Below are 13,540 nucleotides of genomic sequence, written 5' to 3'. Positions count from 1 at the left end.
ATTGATGAAGACATTGAACAAAACTGGCCCCACAAGCAACCCCTGGGGCACTTCACTTGGTACCACCTGCCAACTAGACACTGAAGCACTGATTACAACCCATCGAGCCCAACAATCCAGCCAGCTTTCTAGCCACCTTATAGCCCATTCAGTCAACTCATACTTCCTCAGCTTGTTTGCAAGAATGCTGTGGGAAATTAGTGGGGCGGGGGGGAGAGGGGTGTCACAAACTGAGAAAGCTATTTCTTCAAGGTTTTTCTTTGTTTCATTCAGTATCATGTTCAGGAACTCTCAGTACCACTGTCCTTTTAAGTGGGGATTATCCTACACATCAAGAAATGCAAGAGCATTTCCTACCTCTGCAGGTTACCTTAACATCTATAAAAGAACATGGAAGGGTTTGTGTATTAGTGGGCACAGCTACATGAGATGCATTAATGCACCTTAGCCTAAGTTACTGCATAGTAAAGGCACGTGTCTACATGTGAGCACCTTTACTGCCCAGTAACTTAGGCTAATTGTGACTAAATTTGATACCTGCAAACATAGATATCAAGTTTAGGCAGGATTAATTAACACGCGGTAATACATGTGTAGATATGACCCCTGCACTAACTTTAGTGCCTGGTCTTCCCAGACAACAGGGGGGCCACCCTGATCCCAGCTCCAGGGCTTCTGGCTGGCTGCCTCTCCTGCTCCAGGGCTGGGCAGCCCCCTAGCTGCTGGTATAAAAGCCTGCAGCTATTTTGCGCCTTGGGGCACACACACTAGGATCCTGGACAAGCCTGTTGTTGTGTACAGGAGCCTAAAAGGCCCCATGTGCCCCTCTGGACAGGCCACAGCCTGTCTCTGTCTGGTTTGTCCCCTTCCAGAGCCACCACTTAGCCGTTGCTGAAGCTTGCTGAAGGGCTGAAGCTTCCTGCACCCCTTGCCCAGCCCTGAGATTCCCCCAGGGCTGCTGCCTGTCTGTCTCTGGCAGCAAGGTCTGCTCTCTGCTGTTGCTCACAGCCAGCAGTGTCTCTTTGCAGGTGCTGTGGTGAAGTACCTCTGCTGTGCAGCTCCCAGTCCCTAACTGTGCCCCTGGCCTGAGTGCTGCTGGCAGGCATCTAGGGCCAGCAATGCAGGGACAGCCATGTGGGGGCCCAGAGAGCTGTTGCAGGACAACCATGTCATCCTTGTCCTCCTCCCTGTCAAGCCCCACCCCTGCCCACATGCGTACACATATCCCGAATGCCCGGGCCCCCAACTGGACCCAGGAGGAGGTGCACGAACTCATGGTGCTCTGGGGCCATGCTGATGTGCACTGGCAGCTCAGGGACCCCTGCCCAGTGGCTGCCTCACCAAAACCCACCATAAGCAGCAGCCAGCAATGATACAGCCAGCCACCAGCAGTGCCAGCTCCGTCTTGGGAGGGAAGGGCCATGGACATCAGGCACAGTCAGTCACCTGTGCCAACAGGGAGGCCTACGCCAAGCTGCCAGCCTCGCTAGCCCCAGACATGTAAGTCCCACACTGGGGGAGGGTCCTCCCAGTCCCTCTCAGTCCCTCCCAGCCCCCACCCCTGCCCTTGTCCCTGGTCCTGGCCCCTGGCCCCAGCCCACAGGCACTCCCCTGGCTCTGGGTCTCCCCGCCCCTCCCCCCCCAGCACACAGAAAGGGAGGGAACATTTCAAAACTTTATTCAGCAGCCCGTGTCCCTGCAGCTGGGCCAGCATGGGCCTCTCTCACATGCTGAAAGAAGGTGGCGATGTTGGTGGTGATGTCCTCCTAGGCAGCAGGAGACAGGGATGTGTAGTAATGTCACAGGTAGCCCTCCAGGCAGCAGCAGAGGTTGCGAGGCAGCCCAGGCTTTCCCCCCACACTGTCATAGCTCAGGGTCCTGAACCAGGAGTGCAGATTTGCCCATGGCATCAAGAGGATCAGCAGCAGCAGGGCATAGTGGGTCAGGCACCCCTCCACCTGCACAAACAGCTCACTGGACACTCCCCAGGGCATGTGCAGCAAAGGCATGCTTGGGGTGCAGTGACAGTGCAGTAAGGCCCAACCCCATGGTGCCTCCCTGGAGAGGAACCCTGCAGGGAGGGTGGGAGTGCAGCCAGCCCCTTGCCTCAGTTGTCTGGGAGCCCCACACATCCCGAGCCTGGGAGCTGGGTGACAGCACAGCAGACTGCCTGGCTTGTGGGGGGCGAGTGGAGAGTGGAGTCTGGAGCTGTAGCATCAGGTGCTGTCAGCAGCCTGGCCTGACCCACCCTGGGAAGAAGGCAGGGGAGGCAGTGAGCCAACGTTGAATGCACATTAGCTTAAATGTGCATTAAATTTAGTCGTGCTTAGTTCCACATGTAGACATGCCTAGCGTGAAACTTCTGAAGCTCAAGAATCACTGTTCTCATGTGGCAAGTCTATGCTTGGCTGGTGTGCATCGGCACAGCCTTTCTGCAACAAACAGGGCCACATATGAACTCATGCATACAGAGGATTTAGCTGTTTTCTGGCATACAAAATGGGGTAAAAGCCTTTCCAGTAGTCTAAGAGACTTGCAAAATTTCAATGTCCATTTTGTTTGAACACTGTTTCAACTCATGTCAAGGTCAAAACAGCAAAATCGAAATGAAACAAAGGCCGTCAAAATAATCTTGAAACAAAACAACTGAAAGTCGAAACATTTCGACCATAGCACTGGGGATGGGAAGTCAGTCCAGCTGGGCTGACTTCCCATCCCTGACACAAGATCCGGCAGGGAGGTAGCTCCGCTGGGCTGCCTCACTATCCCCCATGCTAGATCACGCCAGCCCAGATGGACTGCCTCCCTGCCCCCAGCGTGATCTAGCACGGGGGATAGCAAGGCAGCCCATCTAGGCTGCTTCCCTGCCCTGTTGTGATCTGGGGAGCTAGCCCAGCTGGGGCTGAGTTCCTTTCCCCAGCCCCATGATCCAGCAAAATGGTTGAAACAGCATCAAAACAACCTCACTGTTTTGATGAAGCCTAACAGTAAGGTAATTTTGACTCAAAATTATATTCGATACAAAACACTGTTCCATCCAGACCCTGAAACTGAAGTTGGAACGGAACAGTGCCGTTTTGCACAGCCATACTTGCTAATAGCCCTAGTTCATCAACATCTATCTGGGCTAAAAATGAAGCAAGGATCTTGATAAGGAAATGTCAGTTGCCAGTCATTCAGTGTCTGAGGGAGACACTAACACCAATGTATCATTGGCATGGGATATATGGGTTCTGAAATGTTTTTTTGGTTGTAATTCTTACCCACTCAGTCTTAGTTATTTAATCTTAAGAAGCCTGTGATTCCTTGTGGTTTCAGTAGAAGCCTGAATAGCAACATAATGAACAACATCTAGTTTGCCTAAAGTACAATTAATGCTAGTAATAGTTTAACGGCAAAGCAAAGTCGTAGAACATAGTTCTATCACAGGAAATTCTGACCCAGGCCTTATGCCTCAGTGAGATACAGCTTTCTATTCCATTTGGAGATCTGCACTGCATTCAGAAGTTACCAACCCACAGAAACTACCCAGGAGCTGAGAGTCTAGGTGAAACCCATATAAGGCCTGTCTGACTAGAGATATCCAAGAGTAGCAGCAGAAACTTCATGATGCTACAAGCTAATCGTAAGTGTTTGATATGGAAATGGAGAGATTAAAGTGGGGAAGGGAGTTGTGCTTTTAAGAGCAACCCCGTTTTGCATGTCTGTTGGAAGGGATTGAACCTAGCTGCCATGTAAGCCAGACTCCTAGGGCTGAGGACAAGCTGGTTCCAGCCACAAAAGAGGCCCCAAGAGGACTGCAGTGGCCTGTGGCATCTGGATTGAGCCTAGATTATAGACACTCTTAACAATACCATTTTCAGCTCATAGGATAAATCAGTCAGTGAGTGACAAGATCACAGTTGCTGCAGGAAAATATGAAAGCCTCTGAACAGAATGGTCTGGCCTCTTAAGAGGGAACAGACAGTTCTGTTGTAGAAGCTCAGCTGTGAGTAGTTAGTTAATCAGGGACTATCCCACTAGCAGTTAAAACCCCAGAGGAGAAAGCAGAGTGGGGGAGAGGGAAGGCAAGCAGTGGGAAAGACATATTTGTGACCAGAAGGTAAACTGGAAGCCAGATAAACTTGCTATCAGTGTACCCAGTTAAGGGGGCTTGAGGTGAATAACACAACTGTTGTCATTATTCAGAATATGTGTAGTATCCAACTTTTACCCCCTTCTGGGTCTCAGGAGTGTTTCTCATGGGGAAGATCCCTCTTTACTCACCTGCCATGACTTGAGCTGAGCAGTGGCAGCATGGGACAAGCTGCTACTCAGTGTAGGGGAAAAGTGGGCTGCCCCATGGGAAAGCAGTGGCAGCACAGAGCAGACACAGGGCAGCCCTGCATGGGCTCCAAGCGGCTGCACCAGGAAGCAACGACAGCGACAGGGGGAAGGACCACTTTTCCTCCATGCTGAGCAGCAGCTTGTCCTGTGCTCCTGCTGCTGAGCCTGGGCCCTACGTCAGCTCTGGGCTCTCCCACTGGGGCTGAGCAGCAGCAGTTGGGCAGAAAGTGCTGTTTGGCATGGGGAAACTGTCCCCTCCCCCTTGCCCCTGGTGGGCAGATTTTGCTACAGGAGCCAGGCAGTTTTTGCTGCAGCCACCTGTAACCCGCGCTGCACTAGGCTGCAGTATGGCTCCTTCACTACCGCCTCTGGGCTACCCAGGGCAGCAGCAATGACAGCGTGGAGCAGCCACAGGACAGCTCATAGATGGCAGTGAAGGCGCCTCACCATAGCCTAGAGCAGGACAGGCTACAGGTGGCTGCAGCAAAAACTGCCTGTTGGCTACAAGACACAGAGGCTGCTTTCCCTGTGCTGAGCAGCAGTTTCTGCCCAGTGGCTGCTGCTGCTACTCCTGCTCTTGCTCAGCCTCGATGGGCAAGCCCAGAGCTGGTGCAGGGCACACAGGGTTGCAGCTGCACATGCTGATTCCTGCTGCTACCGCTGCATGCAGCTGGGCAGTGCACAGTGAGCATGGGGTGCACTGGGGCTGCACACTGGTGGTGGTGGTGGGGAGGTGTCACAGGGTGCTCAGGTTCTGGGCTGTTGTGGGGTGGGGGTGAATGTTGCTCAGGACAGCGCATGCAGGGGGTGCTCCCATGCACACCCCACATACCCTCAAGCCCTTCCCACAAACTCCACAGCCACACCCTCCCCCGCACAAAATGGCACACGCCACAAAAACCATACCCACACACATCCACACATCCTGCCAAACCCCCATACCCATCCACCCACAGCTCCCCACAAACTCCACACCTACCCACCCATACCCCACAACACCTCTGCACACCCAACACACTATACAAGAGTAAGACTGCATTTTGAGCTGTAATGCAATCACTTCTACATATATAACACAAACACACACAAATCAGGGTCAATTTTTCTTAATTTAAATTAAAATTTATCAGTATGGGTGTTTGATTTTTAGTATATAATTTCGCTTTTCTTTTCCGTTCCTTTTCCCCAAAGATGTACTTCCAGGGGTAAGGGGAGGGACTTATGGTGGCAAAGGTCAGAGTCTAGGGGCAGGACTTCTGGCCCCAAGATGACAACCAGGGGATAGGGCACCTGTCAAGGGGCAGGGCTACCCATGCATGCCTTGACAGCTTGCCAAAACTCGGTAAGCAGCCCTTTTCCCAAAATAATTGCCCACCTCTGAGTTAGGGTCACAGTCCAAAAGGCCAATCGGAAGGGACAAATACAAGCACATAGGTGTCCAAAGTATAACTCATTTAGAGAGCAAGTAAACAGGTAATGGTTAGTACTGCTGGTGTACATACAGTTAGCACATAGGGTCCCCTGCCCACCTTTGGAGGTGTCCCCAGAACCAACCTTTAGTCCAGAGTCTCTCTGTGCAGGTCTGTAGGTCAGGGATCATGTGCAGTTGGTCTGTGGCTCATCTATGCTGTGCTGAGGCTTTCCTCTCTTTCAGTCCATCTCACAGCAGGTTACCCGGCATACAGCCAGTCAGAGCGCAGGGGTCTCCACCTCTTCCTCCTGCCCCCAAGCTTTTCTGAGATTTGCAGTCCAGCAGCAGGGCTCTGCAGGGTTTCTCATTACTTCCTTTGCCTGCCTCCAGGTGCTTCTGGAATTTGTAGTCCGTGGTCAGTCAGCAGGCCTCCACAAGGTCACTCCCCTTCTGTCATACACTCATATCACATTTTCAGTGCACACAATGCATTACATTACACAATGTATATATTACACTAGGAAGGGGCCAGAGCTAAAGGGCTTCTCCCACTGCCTGCAGGAGGGCCAGAAGTTTTGTTTTCTTGGCGCAAAGATTGTGTTTATGTTTGGCAGACTGGCTGAGGAGCTCCAGAGGGAGCAAAGCCAGCAGGCACTTCTAGATTACTTAACATTGTTAAATGAAATAAATTGAGCTGGTTTGGCCACAGTTTGAGACATCAAGTTTGGCCAACATAATACCTTGAGATAGAAGGAAAGGAAGGAGAAATAAATACCAACGAAGAAAAATATGTGAAGATAACTTTATGGATTGAACAAAAAGGACCATAAGAAAGCTTCTTGATTAAGGCTATGAACAATGCAGAGAGGTTATAAGTGATTTGCTATCATGACACCCTGTGACTGGAGAAAATGGAAATCTGGCTGCTTAATTTAACCTAGACAGGAGCTCAATACCATAAGCAAGGATGGCGGAGTGGTTAACAAACTCAGATATAACTCCAGTCGTACAGTCCGTCTCAGGGGAGAACAGCAGTTGATAAATGACTTGACTCTGGTACTGTAAATTATATTCAATTTGTGTGTTACTCCTGAAGTCATATTGTAATGGTCCTTTCTCCAGCCTGCCAACAGATCTCCCAGCAATATTTTACTGTACCCTGGAAACAAGTGAAATGAACCAAACATGCTTCATCTGCACCAGGAAGCAGAGTGCTTTCAGGTTGGGTGCTGTCAGCAATAGTCATCTCTCAGTTTTTCAACATATTCCTTCATTCAGTATATTTATCATATTCCCTCATTCCGTGGACTAACACTGGAGCCTCGGGTGTTGTAAATCAGAAATTCTGAATTGTCAGCCAGGCATTGGACATGTACATTTTTCTGTAATGCAGGAGATTGCGGCCTCTCTGAGAGAGGCCTCAGCAGGAAAATTGTGTTTACCTCCTCAAGTATCCTATGTGGTGCTTCATCGGTAATGGGTTGTCCGTATCTTAACAAAGGACTAGCACAAAAATTTTTGTGATAAGCTCTGAAGCCCATAGGTGTACATGCTTGCAGAAACAAAAGAAGAGGCTGTGGGAGAACCTATTAATTTGTTTTGTCCTTTAAACAAAACCATTTCCCCATATTCAGACAGAGAGGTGACACCACTTGGAAAGCAAACTGAATCTGCATTGGGTATTAGCATCCCACTGAAGTCAGAATGAGCCAGAGCCCTGCAATGATTCCAGTGAAGAGACTGTTGCTCATGCGTATAAAAATCTCTTTTTGCTGTTACTCATTATCCATCTTCTGCCAGTTAATTTGCCTGTGTGTTGTGAGTTCCTGGAAGTTGTTGCAATGCTTGGAAAGTGCCTAGTATGTTGTATATGCTACCAGAAACAACATCCATATGAGTAAAAGGCAATAGTATCTGCTCACAGCTTTGCTGACTACTCCACGGCAGAATACAGTGGCTGCCAGAACCCAGGGAGAAATTTTTGTTTCTCATTGTCTAGTAACTGGGTCATGTTAACAAAACAAACATGAAGGGAATTTATTAAAACTAGATCTTTAAACCAATAAAACTGAGGGGGTGGCTGGCATCTAGGAGCAGATTCTCAGCAGATGTAGCTATAATGAAATCAGTGCCACTTAGTAAGGTACCTGACTCCTGATCCTCTTTAGCTTTTTACCCTATAAGGAAGCTTTTTGGAGTACCTGTGTCAAAATTTGGTTTTGACACTACTTGCAGCAGCAGTATTACTAATGGGAAGGATGAACAAAAAGCTTCAAGGGATAATTAATGCTAGACTTCACCTGGGATAATTTGGGCTTTCCCTCTTTGCTCTCCTAATTTATGAATCTCTGAATCCTTTCCCACATTCAGCTCTACTCCCTGGATTAAATGGGCAATCTGTAACACTGCACCATTGACCACAATAACTTCTGAGCATACTTGGCACCACTGAGTAATTGATTTGCCAACATGATACAACTCTTATCACCAGCCCTTAGTGCAGTGGAGCTACTCCCTGCGAACTTGCTGAAGGTGCACTCCATCCCATCTTCCAAATCACTGATGAAGCTATTGAACAAAACCAGCCCCAGAACCAACCCTTGGGGCACTCCACTTGACCCTGTTTGCCAACTAGTCATTGACTACTACCCTCTAAGCCCAATAATTCAGCCAGTTTTCATCTTGCAGTCCATTCATCCAACCTGTACTTCCTTAGCTTGCTTGCAAGAATATTGTGTTAACTTGATAAAGCACTGATTGAAGTTTTAGGTTTGTATAATTTCCCCAAGGGTCTGACCACCCATGTAAAGTCAATGCCATTACTGAATGGTCCTCTCCATGAAATGTAACAGGGGTCCAAAGGTTCCTGGGCTTTGCCCATTTTATAGCTGTTTTATCTGAGGATTCGCATATTTGGTAGCCCCCTTATTGCCCTTCTTAAGAAAGGGGTACCACTTAATTGTTCCCAAGTGGCCCAAACAGATTTCGAGCCCCTAAAAAAGAACTTTTACCTCTACACCCTTTCTGGTGCAACCTGACCCCAAAAGACCATTCATAATGAAGGCTGACTGCATAAGTAGTGCTATAGGGGCTATTCTATCGCAGGCTTCAGATATATCAACTAAGTTGTACCCTTGTGCCTTTTATTCCCAGGCCCTGACTCCCGCTAAAAGAACTTATGACATTTGGGATGAGAAACTCCATGCAATTACAATGCCTTTGGAAGGGGCTTGCCATCCCATCCAAGTAATTCTAATATTATAAAAGCCTAAGTCTGTCTGTCTGTCTGTCTGTCCATAATGCTTTATTCGCACTCTGATTGGCTGACAGAAACAGCCAATCAGAGTGTTTCAAGCATGGTGGAGCACCACCGTGATTCCAAAGCCACACTGAGGACTGGGCAGAGGGTGGGAGAGCTGAGGCCTCAGCTCCCCCACCCCACTCCCTGCAAGAAGCAGAACAGCAGCAGCATGGGGTGTTAGGTGGCAGCACTCCATCCCAACCCCCTCAAGCCCCTCCCACTGTCATTCTTGATGGGCAATTGGCTAGTCACAGATCATAAGAACCTGGAATACCTCCAGACAAACCAGAAACTAAACCTATGACAAGTCTGCTGGTCACTTTTCTTTTCCTGGTTCAATTTTGTAATCACATACAGATCCAAAACCAGGAACCAGAAGCCAGATGCTCTATCATGTAAGGATGAACTCACTGCTCTAGGTCTGGCACCACCTCCCAACCATTCTCCAACCCAAGAACCTCATTTGGAGAATGAACTGGCAGAGTCTCCTTGCAGCCATTGAAATGGCCCTTATAAATTACTTTCTTACCCAAAAGAGTAATGTATTTTTTGTGCCAGCTGTCAGAACCACCCCAGCCTGACTTCCAGTGGCTTGGAGGATCTCTCTTCTTCCAATAGTACCTCTATATCCCAAAGGATCCAGTCTGATCAAGAATATTAAGTCTGTGTGTGAGGAAAGAGACGAGCCCCAGAGAAGTAAATTCGTCCCACCTGAATTGCAAAGAACTCCACAGGGCTCATTCTTCACCCTGTGTTTCAGGAGCAGAGGGAGAGTCAGCTTGAACTCCAGGATAAAAGGAGACTGGGACAGGCTGAAAGGAAACACCAGAAACTGGAAATGGCTGACTCAGGTAGAGAGACGGCAGGGATAGCCAAAAGCACTAAGAAAGCAATGGAGATCAGGTTTAAGAGCAGCAGCTCTGTGGAGGGACCTGCCAGGGGAGAGAACCCTGAAGGAAATGCCCAGAGAGAAACTGAAACTGTGGGAGGCAGTTAGAGGGTACCATGAAGACCCTAATAGCAGGGCTAAAGAAAAAGGGTACCATAAAGTTGGGAATATAAGGGCAGGAAAAGTGCCAGTTTGTTTTCGTTCTCCTTTTTGCTAGAGTGAGAGGGAAATCATCCCAGATAGATAGTGCGTTTGCAACTATCAGGACAATAGGCCAGTAAAAGAACTGGCTAGGACTTATGGCAGGTCTGAGCAAGGCTCCAAGCACAGTGAAGTACAACCGGGCCCATCAGGGCTATTGATTGGCGAGACCTAGAGACCCACAGAGCATTTGTACTGCATGGAGGCAGATTGACGAGACTACTGAATTAACACCTGGTGGAACGGGCAAGGGTGTATGGTTTGGGGGAGCCCTCACTACACTAAGACAGATTTCAAGAGTGAAAGCGTCAAAACGCACACGATCCGGCATTCTGTTTTCTCTTGTGACAATAAGTCGTGGCAGGAAAGATCGTGGGCGTGTGGGAGAGTTCAGCAAAATGTGGTGGACTTCGGCCTGCTAGCCAAGGTGCTAAAACAGTCTTGGTGCAGAAGACAGAGTAAGAAAGAAAAAAAAAAGAGAAAACCACTCAGACAAGGGGATGAATACCAGACATTGACAAAAAACATAGAACAATAGAGACAAGCTTCTACCCCAGATAGGGGCGGGGTTTTGGAGTGAAAGCCCGCCATTGAACATTGTGTCACAACTTACTTTCTGTGGGTCACTTTGGTTGCAATAAAACCAAGCTCCCAGTCTCCAGACTGTTCTTGTAGCCGTAGATAGGGCTCGACATTAAACATATATTATATATGAGTATATATACTCACGTTCAACACGTGCCCAAACTGAGAAACCCACAACCCAGCCGGATGGGATCCTCCAGCCATTATCCACACCTGCGCTACTACAGTTAATGATTTCTGTGGACTTTGTTGTAGACCTCCCACATTCTGAGAACTGTTCGATGACCACTGTTGTAGTGGATGTAGTAAACAAGATGGCCCATCTTATCCCTGCTCAGTCTGTCCTCACTGCTAGCTAAACTGCCAATCTGTTCCTCAAACATATGTTCTACCTACATGGTTGCCCATCTCAGATGCTCTCTGATCGTGGTCCCCGGTTTGACTGGTTTCTAACATGCCATTAATTGAACATGTGGCCAGGCTGATTGGGGATCCCAGCCTCCATGCCTCCCCCAGGTTGAGAGTGCTGATCAGCTGATTAGCCTCTCCCAGCCTTGGGGGCCTGTTAAAGTCAAGGGCTTAAGTATGCCCCTGAGGCTGGGAGCCATGATCAACTGCCACTCGCAGCCGGAAGGGTACATTGCAGCCCTTGGACTCTAATACAGCCCCTCAGCTGATAGCAGTGGAAGATTGAGGGTCCCAGCCCTCTGGGCACAGCTGGAATCAAGGGCTCCATAGTACCCCCACAGGTGGGAGCCATCGGATGTTGGGGCTCCCAGCCACAGAAACTTGTTACTGGCCTGTGCAGGGGGATCAGGATCCCAGACTCCCTCTGCACCGGAAATATGACATGATGAGATGTGATGCTTGATCTGATGCTCAGTCCCACAATCACTTCTGCCATGCACATGTGGTATGAAAGGAAGCATTATTGTGAGGATCATGCAGATCCCATCACACCTTTAAATACATGTCTGCCAGGGGCCTAAAGATGATATAATGATGCCCCTGGTAGCACCACAACAGAGGCTTGCAAGAATGTTGTAGCTGGCAAACTGCACTATCATTGTCTCAATGAGCTGGTCCAATGGAATCTCTCTAATGCAGTAACACAGTATAGGCGTCACTCTTAGGGCCTTGTTACATGTTAATTTTAAGCAGCTGCTGGAGCTCTGAACCAGCTATTGTCCACATGTTAACAGATGAAACTAGTTTTAAATACTCTTTAGGCAGCTTGAAGTTATGCCACTCCAGCCTAGGTTTCTCTCTGAGCCACCTTACCTAGTTTGCATTACACTAACGTGTAGATACTCTAACCTACACATTAGTGTGAACACCCGCCCTACCCCCTTTCCCACTGGCCCAGATCAGGCTCACTGCCCCTCCCCAGCACCTTGCTTACTTGTGGCTGCCCACGCTGACTGTCCCAGGAGAGCAGACAGGGAAGGGTTAAACTGCCTGTTCAGCTGTCACTGGGCTGGGTTCAGCCTGACAAGAGCAGCAGCCCTATTGCAGGGCGGCAGGCAAGCAGGTTAACCCTTCCCTTCCTGCTCTCCTGGGACAGACAGCACGGACAGCCGCAAGACAACAGGAAGTGAGGGTGGGGAGAAGCCCAGAATGGGAGGAGGGGTAGGGAGTCTCAACTTTCAGTCCTCTAGGCCCCTACTGGCCTGGACTTGCGACTGCTTCAAGCTCAAGCTAGCACTAATATGGATCAACATTGGAGCAGCTCACAGTGTAATGTGTAACAAGGCCCCTAAAGCAGCAGCAGCAGCAGCAGCAGCAGGGAGGTTAACCCTTCCCTGCCTACTCTGCTGGGACAGACAACACAGGCATCCACAAGCAAGTGAGAGAAAAAAGAAATTACACAAAGAAGGTTCTGACAAAGAAACTCTAAGGCTTCAGAAAATTCATTTCACCCTTTGGGTACTGCAGATTGTGTTCCTACGTCTGGTCCTGCAAGATACCTGATGTTACAAAGTTTAGCTGCTTGAACGTATAGAAGAGATATACTGCTGCATGACTGAATCTTGCCTGTTTTGGCCTGAATCAGAATTTTTTTTTTCCAGGGGGCAGAGGAGCATAAAAGGGACTCCTCCTTGAAGTTTCCAGGACATATTTTTATTGCAAAGTTTTGGGTTTTTTATTATTCAAGGGCAGCCATGGGTGTCTCTAGTGCCTCTTGACACCAGACACCAGCCAGCAGCCGGGGGGGTGTCCCATAGCAGCTGATCCTGCTGACTGGGGGGGGCCGAGGGGAGGTCCCCCCAGGGCTGATCTCACTCACCGTAAAAGCGGTCGCGCCACTTCTGGAAGTCCCACAGCCAGTTCCGGAAGTGGCACAGCCACTTCTGCTGGCAGCCCTGCTCCCCGGCGAGTGCTCACAGGGAGGGCACTGGAGCTCCCGCCTGCCCCCCTGCCTGCTAGCTAAACAGAAGCACGGCCTGGCACTCTTAGGGGGTGCACCCTCTACGCGTAGCCCCTGAGGGCAATTATTTGAGGATGCTCAAACAATTAGAAAATCAGAATAAGCTCTAAGAGAGGGAGATTTCTGCTTCCCTCATCAGTATGTCTGCTTCAGTACTTAAAAATACATAGCATAGTGAGGAAATTCTGGGGTCCAAGAGGTTTAGTGGAGTTCACTGCCTCACCTTATTGCCCTGAGATCAACTATATAGATTCTCTGCCTTCATAGCACTTTATACCCATCCAGGCCACTGTACCTTCCCACATCTCTGGGTGCTTGTACACATGACAAAAATTGCCCTTTTTGTGATTAACTGTTACAGTTTTCACATACGGGTTTTTTGGTGATTTAAATGTCTTC

General features: G+C 49.1%; 1 long non-coding RNA gene across 3 annotated transcripts in view; it reads right to left on the bottom strand.

Moving 5' to 3' along the window:
• Window positions 1-13,034, bottom strand: part of LOC149864344 (uncharacterized) — a 64,702-nt gene extending 51,668 nt beyond the window's left edge. Inside the window, exons 1-2 of one of the 3 annotated variants that reach the window (XR_016442641.1) lie at window positions 13,001-13,034; window positions 5,881-6,133 (exon numbers count right to left, since the gene is read on the bottom strand). This is a non-coding gene — a long non-coding RNA (uncharacterized LOC149864344). Of the gene's footprint in view, window positions 1-5,880; window positions 6,271-13,000 lie in introns of those variants that run through there. The other 2 variants (XR_016442642.1, XR_016442640.1) reach the window with 2 other exon arrangements.
• Window positions 13,035-13,540: the final 506 nt, after the last annotated feature.

This window comes from Crocodylus siamensis, chromosome 5 (assembly GCF_052110815.1).
Source record: "Crocodylus siamensis isolate JL-2025a chromosome 5, ASM5211081v1, whole genome shotgun sequence".
NCBI lineage: Eukaryota > Metazoa > Chordata > Crocodylia > Crocodylidae > Crocodylus > Crocodylus siamensis.
Note: the sequence above shows the minus strand (reverse complement) of the source record. Positions and strands in the feature narration are given on the sequence as shown.